The 13,622-nt window shown below is 40.1% G+C and overlaps 1 protein-coding gene across 48 annotated transcripts in view; it reads left to right on the forward strand.

Moving 5' to 3' along the window:
• Positions 1-13,622, forward strand: part of PTPRD (protein tyrosine phosphatase receptor type D) — a 507,941-nt gene that overhangs the window by 213,299 nt on the left and 281,020 nt on the right. The window lies entirely within an intron of this gene.

Genomic DNA, 13,622 nt, shown 5'->3' on the forward strand with positions numbered 1-13,622 from the left:
CTCCTTAGGCCTATGTGCTTTCTTCTGCTGGTTTCCCTTGAATCTCAATTCCCCTGCACTAGGCCAAAAAGAAGATTGTAATTACTAGGCAGTGCTGAACTGAGATACTGACTGAGCTTTGTTTTTTGCTTTTTGATGACATACTGTACCAGTGATGTGAAATTGCAAATGATACTCTGTTGATGCAAATAGCAAAGGGTTATCTTCTGTCCTATGCATCAAGAATAAGACTAGAAACAGAAGCGCTGATAGGGTATTACCAGATAAACAGGAGTAATATATAAAAATATACACTCACCTAATGTAGTTATGAAAGTCACAACCACTGCCAAGCATGAGATAATGGTGTCTGCTGCAGCCCCACGTGGATGAGTATTCAAACAGGAGAAGAGAAGGGGTTAACGCCGCACATCAGCCAAACAAAAGATGTAGAGTTGTTGATAAATTAATATCTTTTTTATTTTATAGGTCTATTCGTTTCGAGGTTGAAACCTCTTCCTCAGGACCAGAATATCAACAAAAGGCTTTGTTGATATTCTGGTATTGAGGAAGAGGTTTCAACCTCGAAATGCGTAGACCTATGAAATAAGAAAGATATTAATTGATCAACAACTCTACATCTTCATTTGGCTGATGCGTGGCGTTAACCCCTTCTCTTCTCCTGTTTGAATATGAATCAAGAAAGCAGCATTGGGTGAACAAGCTCAGCTTTGCCTAGAGCCTTTGTAACCCTAATACCCAGCCATGCAACCAATGTGCAGGAAGAGCGTGCACTGAAATATTGTTTTTTTTATTGCTTTTTGAAAAAATGCTGTAAAAATTTGTGCAAGATATGAGACAAATGGTGGTACAGTAAAAAAAATAAAAATAAATCAAAGATCTCTGTGTCAGAGCTATTGGAAAATAGAGATGTTACACATCCATGTGCATGAGTCCTTAGTGTGGAGGCTGAAGCATTTAATTACTATTTAGTTATTGTAATATGTTATCATGACCAAAAATGATCAGGAAGCTGATATATCACCTTAAAGTAACATGGTGAAATGTTATGTTGACTGGTTGGTGACAGATTTCATTTCTTCCACCCTTATAAAATAAAAGATTTATCAGTCATAAAAAGAGCTATTGGCAAAAATTTGTGAGTTTTTGGGCAAGTTGGGTCATGGGAAGTGGGGATGGCTTGATAATAGTCAATAAGTAGGGTTTACAACCAACTTAGAATTTAACCTTAGGCTATGTGCGCACACTGCGTTTTTTTGACGCTGTGTTTTTGTGCGTTTTTGGCCGCTAAAAACGCACAAAAACGCACCTGCGTCGAAAAAACGCGGCAAAAAATGCACGCGTTTTGCCGCGATTTGGTGCGTTTTTTTGCTACGTTTTGCTGCGTTTTTGCTCACTGCGTCCTTATGCGTTTTTTATCAGTGAACAAAAAAAAAAGGTCTGATGTCATTTCCTTCTTCAATGTGTTCTTCATTCTCCACTAGTGTATGCAGAAGAGCAGACAGCTGCAGAACTACAAGGCTCAGCATACTCCATCCAATAGTGTATGCAGGAGAGCAGACAGCAGCTGCAGAACTACAAGGCTCAGCATGCTCCATCCAGGACTGTATGCTTGAGGGAGAGTCAGGGGGAGCAGACCTACAAGGCTCAGCATCCTCCATCCAATAGTGTATGCAGGAGAGCAGACAGCAGCTGTCGAACTACAAGGCTCAGCATCCTCCTTCCAGGACTGTATGCAGGATTTCTTTGCCCCCCCAAACAAAAAAAATGACGTGGGCTTCGCCATATTTTTGAATGCTAGCCGGGTACAGCAGGCAGGTACGGGCTGCCCCCAACCCCCAGCTGCCTATTTGTACCCGGCTGGGAACCAAAAATATAGGGAAGCCCTTTTTTTTTAAATTATTTCATGAATTTCATGAAATAATTTAAAAAAAAAATGACGTGAGCTTCGCCCAATTTTTGAGTCCAGCCGGGTACAACTAGGCAGCTGGGGATTGGAATCCACAGTGCAGGGTGCCCATGCTTTCTGGGCACCCCCGCTGTGAATTGCAGTCCCGCAGCCACCCCAGAAAATGGCGCTTTCATAGAAGCGCCATCTTCTGGCGCTGTATCCAACTCTTCCAGCTGCCCTGATGCCGGGTGGCTCGCCGGGTAATAATGGGGTTAGGGCTAGCTGTATAGCTGGCCCTAAGCCCGAAATTCATGGTGTCACGCCAATATTAGACATGGCCACCATGAATTTCTAGTAAAGATAAAAAAAAAACACAACACACAGAAAAATATTTTTATTAGAAATAAAACACAACACAATTAGTGACTCCATCTTTATTGAAATAAAGAACCCCCCTCCGCAGTAATCCTGGGTCAGGGTCCCGCGCCGTACAATCCGGATCCAATATCATCTGATCGGTTTGCTGGAAGGCAAAGCGATCAGATGATGTGTCAGGATCAAGTGCCTGAATCACATCACACATCAGCTGATTGTATAAAAGCCGTTTATACAATCAGCAGATGCATCGGTGCAAAAAAATAAAAATAAATAAATAATACTCACTTATGTGCTGATTACCGGCAGCTCCTGGAGCGATGGGGCGGGAGTCTGATCCCGTCCGATCGCTGCAGCAGCTGCCGGTAATCAGGGATGAAGTCTCCTGACGCATCCGCTGATACCGGCCGAGCGCCCGCATCACCGCGATACTTACGATCACCTGATGCGTCAGGTGACTGCATCAGGTGATCCATCGCTAGGTCCTGCATCCATGCTGTTATACGACTACCACCCTGATGCAATGGAGTAGGTGCATGTATGCCTCCCCTATCTTCCCACATTCTCTCCTCCAGAACCTTTATCTCATTCTATCTCTACTTTTCTTCCTTCTGATTAGTTGTTATATGTTGTTTGATACTCTTTTAATATGTTCAATTATTCATAGTAAACCCCGGGTAGGGAAATGTATTGTTTGTATTTTTGTATTGCAAAAATAATAAAATCACTTGAAACTAAAATGCACTTCAAAAACCTCTTCAAACACTCTTCAAATACGCTTTAATGGGGATTTTTTAAAGCACATGGACTTCAAAATCCACATTAAAATAACCCTGTGTGATCATACCCTAAAGAGGTAAGAGACATGTAATTAAATATTCCATTGGAACCAGTGGTGGCTCCCCTAAAGTACCGTATTTTCTGATTATAAGATGCACTTTTCCTCCCAAAAATTTGGGAGAAAAATGAGGGGTGCATCTTAAAATCCGAATGTAGCTTACTGCTGGTGGTGGAGAGGAGTCACAGGAGGTAGGGGCAATGCTGTGCTGCTCTGTGCGGCTCTGTACGGCGATTGGCGCTGCTCTGTACGGTGGGTGGCAGCTGCTCTGTACAGCGGGTGGCAGCTGTTCTGTATTCGGCAGCCGGTGGCGGCTCTATATGGCGGCACATGGCTGCTCTGTGTTGTGGCCTGCAGTGCTGCTTTGTACGATGGCTGGCTGTGCTGCTCTGTACAGTGGCCAGTGGCGCTGCTCTCTGTGGCAGGCAGTGAGATACGGGCCATTCTGAAGATGTCGGCAGTGAGGACTTCAAATAATGGCGCCCAGAGTCTGCACGTGCGAGATGGAGCTTTCGGCTCAAGATCCTCATCTGTGCATGCGCCGCCTCTGAGTGCCATTTCTTTGAAGTTCTCACTGCCGACATCTTCAGAATGGCCCGTGCATCACCGCCCGCAGCACAGAGCAGAGCCAGCACAGAGCAGAGCCGCCTGCAGCCCCAGCACAGCGGTAAGACACCACCGGATTATAAAACAGACCCCATATTTTTTTTTTACCTTTTTTTTTCTCTAAATTTTAGGGGCATCTAATAATCCGGTGTGTCTTATAAAACAAAAAATATGGTATATTTTCTCTTTTGTATTATTGCCACCACAAAATCCATTCATATTGTAAATTATGTATGTTTATTCATTGTAATTGAACTGACTCTTATGATTTGCATCTGCTTAACATAACAAACTAACCCACATCTTGAGCACCAGCAGAATACTTAAGAGTGTAATGTTGGTCAATGTAGAAAATGCCGTTTGCTGGCTTCCATTAGATGTCATTAGACCTTTTTTGCCTCTTCCAGTGTGCCCATAGGTTTAGCATGTATGCCTATTACATACGCTACAAGCCCTCTGTTAAAAAGTTGAATGTTTAGTTAATGGACATGATCTACTTTCCCTCCCCTTAGTTATTCCGCATGAGATTACTTGTCTGCTAATTTAAGGCCTTCTGTACCTGCCGTAAAGTTTCAGAATCAGCTTTACATGTGAAGATACCAAATAATTCATAGTCTTTCTGCAGTCATTAAACTTTGAAAAGGAGCAGTGAGGTGCTTTGATGCTGAATATCCTCTTGTGAGATGACTGGATATGACATGGTTAGGTAGTGTTCCACTGAGATGAAGCGGTGTGCACGTCACAAACCTTTTACATTCAAGAGGCTTTATGTTTTTCATTTGCTACTAGATGAAGGATTAGGACTGGATTATCCAGCAAGTCTCTATTTTCATTCAGGTAGATTTAGCCTATCTAGATTACAAACATGTGGAAAATGAAAAGCTTGAAATCATGGTCGCGAGCAGTTATCATATTGTTTCTGTACCTGTGTATGTTAATACTCTATTATATTGGTATTTATTGGAAAGTTGTGATCACGAAGAGTGAAGTCTCCTATCATACTCCATCCTGTTTAGATGACCGGCCTCACCCTAAGAGGCTCCTATTGATATCACTGACTTATTTTTACTCTTTCTTTTTTACTTTATTACATAAAATAGTGAAGGTAATTTGTATAAGTGTGGATAACATCTCACTTCATGGAGTTCCAGGGATTGCTCGGGACTTTAACATTGATGCCCTCTAATGGAATACTTGCCATGGTCAGGTACTGCACATCAGCCCCCTATTGTTTCAAGTAAGGGGCAGATTGTCAGTACCCAGCCATGGCCACTAGACAGTTGACGGAGCTGTGCTGTACAGTTCTGAGTAGTTCCAATAGCACAGAGAACAGATGAACGTCAGGGGTGCTGGATGTCGCACCCCCGCCAATCAGACACTGATGCCCTATCCTAAAGATAGGTAATCACTGTTAAAGCCTGGACAACCTCTTTACTATAAATCAATGATATATGCTTCTCCTGCCCAATCTAAGTATTTCGATAGGTGGTAGAGGATTACATTCAGAAGTGGATCTAGGAAGAAGCACTTTCTCATATTAAAATAAAAACAGTGTACACTCACATTCTACAATGGCACCTTTCCAAAAATGTTGGCTCCTTTGTTTCAAGAGGTGGCGTGACATTATTGTGTCTACAACCAATGAGCGGCCACTTGTCATACGCAGCTCATCAATATATCATTGGGGCAGCCATTCATTGCATTTAGGCAGTACGTCACACATCATTGTTACATTATGCGGCACTGAGATCTCGGGAGTGGCACCGCTACAGGAAGTCACTCTATATTGTTTTAATTAGGCCCGGAATTGATTAAGTTAAAGTTGTCCATAAGTGTGCAATTAGTAAATAGTTCTGATAGTGCAAAAACGTCTGTTATCCGGATATTATACTCCATATGATTTTATTTATTTTCACTATGCAAGTCTTCTATATACATCTTTTTCATTTTTTCATACTTCTAATTACATATATACATATATATATATATATATATATATATATATAGTACAGACCAAACGTTTGGACACACCTTCTCATTCAAAGAGTTTTCTTTATTTTCAGGTCTCTGAAAATTGTAAATTCACATTGAAGGCATCAAAACTATGAATTAAGACATGTGGAATGAAATACTTAAAAAAGTGTGAAACAACTGAAAATATTTCTTATATTCTAGGTTCTTCAAAGTAGCCACCTTTTGCTTTGATTACTGCTTTGCACACTCTTGGCATTCTTTTGATTAGCTTCAAGAGGTAGTCACTGGAAATGGTCTTCCAACAGTCTTGAAGGAGTTTCCAGAGATTGTTAGCACTTGTTGGCCCTTTTGCCTTCACTCTGCGGTCCAGCTCATCCCAAACCATCTCGATTGGGTTCAGGTCTGGTGACTGCGGAGACCAGTTCATCTGATCTGACATAGCACCCCATCACTCTCCTTCTTAGTCAAATATCCCTTACACAGCCTAGAGGTTTGTTTGGGGTCATTGTCTTATTGAAAAATAAATGATGGTCCAACTAAACACAAACCGGATGGAATAGCACGCCACTGCAAGATGCTGTGGTAGCCATGCTGGTTCAGTATGCCTTTAATTTTGAATAAATCCCCAACAGTGTCACCAGCAAAGCACCCCCACACCATCACACCTCCTCCTCCATGCTTCATGGTGGGCACCAGGCATGTAGCGTCCATCTGTTCCCCTTTTCTACAAAGACACGGTGGTTGGATCCAAAGATCTCAAATTTGGACTCATCAGACCAAAGCACAGATTTCCACTGGTCTAATGTCCATTCCTTGTGTTCTTTAGCCCAAACAAGTATCTTCTGCTTGTTGCCTGTCCTTAGCAGTGGTTTGCTAGAAGCTATTTTACCATAAAGGCCTGCTGCACAAAGTCTCCTCTTAACAGTTGTTCTAGAGATGAGAAGGTGTGTCCGAACTTTTGGTCTGTACTGTATATGTATATATTACACATAGACAAACCTTACTTCTATTTATTGTAGTGACTTGCTGTATGCTGTACTTCATTAAATGTTTGTATCCTCCTTTGTTGCATGATGCTTTGTTCACAGCATTTAGTGGTGCTTTTGTTTTCTTTCATTTTTTGTCTATGACAGTGTTGAAACATTTCCCAATATAGGTTCACACTCTTCTGATTTGATCTGATTATACCGTGCTCTGAAATGCGTGGGTAGCATTTCCCTTTCCATGTTAGAAGCTAATTATCAGTCTTGCACCAGCCAATTCTCAGGTACATTGTAAGTGCAGGTTAGGACTAAGCTGAAATGATGGCTTTCACTGATGAGCCATGCTGCTGATGTGATAAATTATGATTAATAAGTGAATTAGCAATGACTGCTGCAAACAAATCTTCTTTGGCCTACACTCAAGGGATAGTAAGGCGATGTTGGTGTCATCTGCTGTTTTTCCGCATTTTAACCACATCCTGTAAAACTATCTGCAGTTACTATCTAGACATATTGGAATATACTGGATATTTTTTGTTAGTTAAAAAACACTTTTCCTCATAAAAATAAATAATTATAAAAATGAGATTTTACTTTTTACCTTGGACTCCAATACTTTTGGCCAGTAGTCACTTTATAAGGGAAGCTAAGAAAATAACACTTCTTTCAACCTGGAAGTCTTTGTGGCAGAGAAAGAGGCATCACTACGCAGTCGTTGGGTGTTAGACCTGGAAGAAAGCCTGGATGCTGAAGTTGGAATAGAGGGGCCAGCTCCCACTAAAGCCAGACATTCCTAGCCTTAAGGTAGCTTTGCACGCTACAACACCGCTAAAGCAATGTCGTTGGTGGTCACGTATTTTGTGACGGACATCCGGCCGTGTTAGCGATGTCATTGCGTGTGACCGCTATTAGCGATTTTGAATCATTGCAAAAACGTTCAAAATCACTAATCGGTGACATCCCCCTAATCTCAATTATCGTTGCTGCTGCAGTATCGATGTTGTTCGTCGTTCCTGCGGCATCACACATTGCTACGTGTGACACCGCAGGAACGAGGAACCTGTCCTTACCTGCATCCCTCCAGCAATGAGGAAGGAAGGAGGTGGGGGGATGTTTGTCCCGCTCATCTCCGCCCCTCCGCTTTGATTGGGCGGCCGTTTAGTGATGTCGCGGTGACGCTGAACGCACCTCCCCCTTGAGGGAGGGATTGTTCGGCAGTCACAGCGACGTCGCAGAGCAGGTATGTGTGTGTGACGCTGCCATAGCGATAATGTTCGCTACGGCAGCGATCACCACATATCGGCCGTGCGACGGGGGCGTGTGCTATCGCGCTCGACATCGCTAGCAAGCAATTGCTAGCAATGTCGCAGCGTGTAAAGCCCGCTTTAGTCTCACTACGAGACAACTGGAAATTCTCCCTACATAAGATTCATACAAGACTCCCAGCCTAGGGAACACTGGCACCATTGGCTCACACCAGCTATCATATCTGTTATTGGTAGTGTTGCCTTCTGAGTTTGGCAGTATACCTAGAGCATGATAGCAATGAACATTGCACATGACTAGTTGGTGGCTAGACAGCCTAAGATTTTTTTAGACTATGTGCCACAAAGACAGGTGAATTTCGCGTCATACCTAGCTATGTCGCTCGCCACGCTACTGTACTTTCTGAGGACCCTCTACACGCACACTGATGAAAGTCTTTTGACTAAAATCTCTGTGCTTGTGCTAGTCCTACAAGTTCTTCACAATAAAAATCACTATTCACATTGATCTTGAGTGCCAAGTTTCTACATCCTTTTTATTTTCAGATTACAACATGAAAATCGCTTTATCTCTGTGTTACAGAAGATGATAAAACTGACTGAGGCCAACGTTACACAAAAATCCAGCATATGATTGAAATTCTTTGTGTGACAACTATCTTACCCAAGGAATGATGATTCTGTGATGTAATGTATCTCTAAGATATAATTTCCCAAATCTTAGCATTTGAAGTACAGTTATTGTGTCAACATTCGATAACACCAGTATTCAGGAATGGACATAGACAAAATAGGGTCCATGTACAAGAACAATATATAGGTCCTTTACAGCTCATGATAATGTACAATTCCACTGGCTTTGGCGGTTATAGTGGGTGCCATTACCTCTTGGGCCCTGGTGCGGCTTCACATGCAATGTCCGCCTTTATCAATATTTCTGCAGACTAGCTGCTCTTAGCTAGACCCCCAGATGTTTATGAAGATTTCACATAGTTGAAAGGAACTACAAGGCAGCAGCATAAACATGGATTCCAAACTAGCTTAGTTGATAAAAACTATTAAAAATATTACATTTAGGAATAATCCTAATGGGGTAAATAACGGGCACTGCAATTATAATAAAAAACTACTACTAGAAAAATAACTCTTGTAATAGCAGAAATTAAAGATAATCATAGTAATTCAGAATATTTACAGCAGAACCTAAATTTTCCAATTTGTTAATTTTTAATTAAAATTCCAAATAACTTGAAATTTTTCAGTTTAATCGGAGTGTATTCATTATACATATGTAAGTCTACGAATAAGCATAAAAAGGTTGTAAAATCTCATTTTTTATTTCACAGTTTTGCTCGCTAATTATCACAGATGTTCTAGCTTCCCATTTCAGCTCCCATAGAAGAAAATGTTACAGAGCTCGAAATAATATTTGATTGTCCTACAATTATTTTCGTGTATTCCCTAATATAGAACTTTCAGGCTTAACCCAATCAGTCTATTTCCAAATATTCTTTTTTTTGTTTGACTCTCCGGTAGTGTAGACACAGTGACCATCACTAGGAGGCTGTCAGTGCCCGTCATGTTGGACTGTCAGTTGCATTGCTGCCTCATTTATGCCATTCACCCCTTGGGAAGTTTCCCACGTTAATGTCAGGCACTGCTTAATGAAGTGTGCCTGAAAGTTTTTGTTGGCTTGTATGCTACAGTGTGTCTGGGGAAGTTATAAATAGTCGCCGTTCACATTCAGGAATGCCCTCATGTTAATAGGCAGACTCATGACAGTAGTAATTGTGCGTGCCACCAGAGAGCCCAGCAGCTGTGGTCTGGACGGGAGCTATGGAGTCAGCAAGATTAAATACTGCAGGCGTTTGTGTCAATTTCTGCTGGTTCATATAATGGGGAAAAATATGAAGACCACTTAGCTTTTTTCAGTGAGTAAGCATGTTACTTTGAGCAGCTATTACTTGACAGAGTAATTAATGTGCACGTTTACAGTGATTTTAACTCAATGATTAGCAAATTGCAGTCCACTTATTATGCAAGACATGGGCATAGAATCACTCTTCTACTATAAAACTAACACCATTCAGACAATTTTGCCATTGATTGGTTTATTATAGGAGTTATATAAGGCAAGGTTCTCTTCCCTTTCAAACGTTCCGTTTTGAGACACCAACAAATACAAGACTGAAGCAGAAGGACCCCATTGATTCTATGAGATTAGTCTCGCTTCTATTATGTGTAAGTCTTTAGAACAAAAAAAAAGTAGAATGCATACATAAACTTTTTTCGAAAAACAGACACATAACGGCACCTGGATGTACCCCATAATTACAATCTCTCCGAAAACCACCTGAAAACTAAACGCTCAACGGAATGAACATATGCATTGCTATTAGTGATGATCGAATATCACAAATATTCGGCAATATTCGGCTTTGCAAATATGCGACGAATAGGTCGCCGTTATGTGAATATTCGATGCGCAATGTAAGTCTATGGGAAACCCAAATAGTTGCTATTCGGCAACTATTCGGGTTTCCCATAGACTTACATTGCGCATTGAATATTCGTAAATAGTCGAATAACGGCGACCTATTCGGCGAATATGGGCGTTGCCGAATATTTGCGGTATTCGGTCATCCCTAATTGCTATGTAAAAACAACTTGCTGTTCACATGTTCAGTCTTTTGTTTTACCGTTTTTCAACCACTTTAGGTCTCCAAAGACGCAAAACAAAACAAAAATGAGCTGACCTTTTCTGAGACTGTTTATGCTCTCTAAACTTTATGATAGAAGTCAATGGGAAGGCTCTAAAGACAACCAAGTATTGTTTTTTCTTTTTGCGTTTTGCCAAACACTGGTAGTTGCTGGTAGTTTTTTCATTGTTTAATGGAGTTTTAAAAAAAATATTGTAAAATGCCAGTAAATAAAAATACCATAAAAAAGCTGGAAAGACAATAAAAAAAGCAGCAGGTAGTGAATAACGTTGAAAAAGCGCTCAGAAATTTATAAAAAAGAAAAAAATTGAAAATAGTGTAGAAAAAAAATCATTGACGTCTTCTTTTTGAAAAAAAACTTGGCGGGTTCGTTCACTTATCAAAGATATCATGTGCATAGACTCCAAAATGGAGCGTTTTCTGAAGCAGTTTTCACTTCAAACACTTGTTTTGGAATGCCTCAGAAAAACCTCATGTGAACATAGCCTTAAAACTGAACTTGAGAAATTGGTCCCTGAAGTGGGGAACAAGGCCAGAATACATAAACCCCATCACTGTGTCCATAAATACAGTTACATCCTGTTTTTTGGCTAAACAAAGTGTGTGATATGATCCATTGTGTCTAGTATCTTTCAGAGAAGGACGAGGCATATTCCCACACCTTGTAACTCTTTGAGAATCGTCAACTGCCCAGTTATTAAAATTTCACAAAGGTGTCATAAGCATAAAAAGGGCATGTCGGGGTGATAAGTTCCCTGTAAGATATAGTGACAAGTAGCATAGAGAGCGTAAAATACAGGTTGTAGCCCCACAGTTGTTTTCAGGAAAATCAAAGACATCATTATTGATGACTCTAGTTGGAAATTGGAACTTATTTTATATATAGTATATATATGTACATATATATATATATAGTGATATTGTGCACTATTTGGTTAATAATCCATATCATATATGATAATATTACAGTGGACAAGCAGAACAGTGGCATGGACATAAGCTGGCATGATTTTATCATCCAGAAGCACTTGATCTGTGGCGCCTCTTTGAGATTTCTCATTTTAAAACCAATCTTTCCATACACTGTGACACTTACGATAAGAACATTTTGATAGATGATGATACTTACAGCAATAATCAGTTTGCTTCTTGGAGCAGGAGTATAGGAAAGAAGATTTCATCGAGAAGCAGGAGATATCAATTTGGCTCTTGAGAGCAGATAGAAAAGTTGGATAAAAAATACGCCTAATGTGAACCCGCTGACCTTAAATTGTAGATGACAGTCAATAGCCTGGCAGTGATGTAGAATGTTCTATATGATGAGGCTTAGTGTCTATAGTATTGAGATAACTGTATTAAAAAGAGTCATGTATTTGAGTGATAATTGTATTATTGCCACATTTACATCAGACTGGACCACAATGTATGAGCAAGGATTACTATGGTATCATATACCATGCTCTGCGACAGAAGAGCAGATCAGCCAAAAATTTGAATTTGCTTCTTCACACGGTACTTCCTGGGAAATTCCATTCATGGAAAAGTTATGCCCTACAAATTTAATGTCCACTATTATGCTTTGGGATCTCTACAGACTCTAAAGCATCACAACCGTAATATATATATGTAGACTGACCTTACTGCTCACCTCTCTGGATCCTCCGATCCTCATGTGATTCTCGACTCTTCTAACTCTGAATTAAAGGGTCATTCCCATATCCATGATCCTATTCTAAGATGTAGTAGATGTAATAATATTAGCAAATACCTCCAATTAGAAATGTAGCATAGTACTCCTTATTAGCTATGTCACTTAACCGCATGTGCAGCGCATTGCAGTAACTTAGGCGTCCATGGTGACCACTCATATAGTAACAGTTAGTTATTTATGATCATAACCATGGATACCTAAGCTGCTGCAATGCCCTGCACATGAGGTAAAGACATAGCTAATTAGAAGAATTATACTACATTTATAATTGGTGGTATTTGGTAATATTATTATTACACCTAATATATATTGGGATAGGATCTTGGCAATGGAAATACCCCTTTAAAGGAAAGCAAGGCCAGATTCATTATAACAGTGGCATTTTCACCTTTCGGGAAAATTAAATATTTATGGCAAGTGACAGGTCTTCTTTAATTGATGATATATTAGAGCAATTTGTCATCAGTTACTTTGATGTGAGTGTTCATTTAAATCCAGACAACCTGTGTTTTGCCTTAATACCACCATGACAATACACTACCTCAATTTTAGTTGACACAGTCCTGAACTTACCTACGCTTATCCCTACCCTAAATATTTTTAGATGTTCAATGCTATTTATATTGAAGAACCCATTTAAACCAGTGAAATACCATTTTTCCCATGAGTGATTGCTACATTGGGCCTTAGTGTCATTAGTGTCATTTTGGAATTTTCGTAGATTGATTTTTGAGGGTACTTCTTTGAATGGTCTATTTTTATTAGAGTGTAGACAGAAATAATCATGGGAAACAATTCACGTAGGTTTTTCAGTAGACATTACCAGCAGCTCCACGCAGAGAATAACACCAGCCCCTACCAATACATGTGCATTTGTCTAATCCTTTATTTTATTGCTGTGCCTTTCCATCTAACTGTGATGTGACCGCATTACTTTAGTGAGTTTACAGTATGTCATGCTTCATGAATTACTAGGGACACATGTCAAGTTAATACTTCACACTGTAGTCTCTTTCCCTCAATCCATGACATGAAAACGGTAGGAGAACAATCTTCTGACTAATTGCCTTGTGACTCGAGTCATCTGGCTGTGGAAATCAAAGTGATTTGTTATTGTTTTTGGTAAAATGGGACCAGCAGGAAAATTAACCCAATAATGAATATTTTAGATTATTCCATGAAATGTGTAAATTGTTGTCTTAATGTGCTTTGCTATATTTTTGTGTAGGTTTGTTGTCTCCTAATTTGTATTTTTCCTT

The sequence above is a fragment of the Anomaloglossus baeobatrachus genome, chromosome 1 (genome assembly GCF_048569485.1).
Source record: "Anomaloglossus baeobatrachus isolate aAnoBae1 chromosome 1, aAnoBae1.hap1, whole genome shotgun sequence".
Lineage (NCBI taxonomy): Eukaryota > Metazoa > Chordata > Amphibia > Anura > Aromobatidae > Anomaloglossus > Anomaloglossus baeobatrachus.